We start from the raw sequence: 1580 nt of genomic DNA, 5'->3' as shown, positions 1-1580 counted from the left end.
AAGACCCCCGCCAAGGTACCGTACACTGGGAGACCCCCGTCGACCCGGGGAGAGCTGAGCACGCGTTCGCGGTTATACCCGAAGAACGCGACGTCTCATCCGTAACGGTGGAAGAGTTCCTTCGGGAACAGGCCGGGGACCCCTTCTGTAGGGCGGCCGCCGAGACTGTGGGGAACCCGGACTCGCGGTACGACGTTGACCGATACGGGTTCGTCGTCCGCAAGTCCCCCCTCGATGGGACCCTGCAGCGGGTTGTACCGAAGCGGCTCCGGGCGAAGATATTGTACCTCGCCCATCATCCCCGCCTAGCCGGACACCCGGGCGGTACGAGGATGTACTATACCCTCCGGCGGGAATATTATTGGCCTCATATGGCCAATGACGCCTTCAGTACCGTACGGAGTTGCGCGTCATGCGCTGCCACCCGGGGAACCCTGGTGAGGCACCAGAAGGATCTCAAGCTCTTCCCAGCGGCAGGACCGCTGGATTTCGTCGCCATGGACCTGCTGGGTCCTTTACCGAAGACGGCGCACGGGAATCGCCACGTGCTCGTCATTACCGACCGGTTTACGAAGCTGACGCGCAGTATCCCGTTACGGACAACCACCGCGTCGGTCGTGGCAAACGCCTTCCTGGACAATTGGGTCTACGTATACGGCGCACCTCGTTACGTGCTAACCGATAACGGACCACAATTTGCCGCCAAGTTCTTCGACGCGGTGTGCGCCTTGTTGGGGGTGAGGCACTACCTGACTACCGCCTATCACCCCCAGACAAATGGGCAAACCGAACGGTTCAACCGTACTCTGGTACAGCGCCTCCGACATTATGTCGCGGAGCACCAGAGGGACTGGGACGAATACATCCAGCCCCTGACCTTCGCGTATAACACGCAGGTCCACCGGTCGACGGAGACAACCCCGTTCGACCTGGTGCTGACGCGACCACCGTCCGGTTTGGCGCTGCCCGGTACTGTACCGCAGGATGCCGTCTCCAACACGGAAGATCCGAGGACCCCGGTACAGTACAAGCGCGCGACGCTGCGTAAACTCCGCGACGCCCTTGAGCGCGCGCGGGTGAAGCTAACCGCGGCGCAAAGGCGATACAAGGCCGACTTCGATAAGAAGGTGCGTTTCCGTCCGGTCATCGAGGTGGGAGACCTGGTCTATGTTGACCGCCCACCTCGGCCATTGACGAGTACCGAACGGGGAGACCTGCCAAGTAATGACGGGGGACCCTCTGTCAAGCTGTTACCGAAAACGGAAGGCCCGTTTCGGGTCCGATCCGCTACGGAGACCACCGTGGTCCTCGATCAAGACGGGGTCTCAAACCGCGTGAGCATCGATCGGATAACCCGGATGCCGCGGGGACCTCGCGACGTCACTACGGCCGCCCCGACCCAGCCCGCGGCGGCCGGAGAACCCGAACCCGCCGCGGAATATGTGGCCCCTTTCCCCCCGTCAATTCGGGGTGGTGACTCCCTCCCCGACGAAGTACAACTACTCGCACGGGCGAGGCAGGCCAGCAACTCCGCCGGATGACCGCGAGGGTAAACCTCGGAAATTCGAGACCGCGACTCG

The sequence above is a fragment of the Chondrus crispus genome, genomic scaffold, assembly GCF_000350225.1.
Source record: "Chondrus crispus Stackhouse genomic scaffold, scaffold_484, whole genome shotgun sequence".
NCBI lineage: Eukaryota > Rhodophyta > Florideophyceae > Gigartinales > Gigartinaceae > Chondrus > Chondrus crispus.
The sequence above is the reverse complement of the archived record's forward strand: the minus strand, read 5'-3'. Positions refer to the sequence as shown.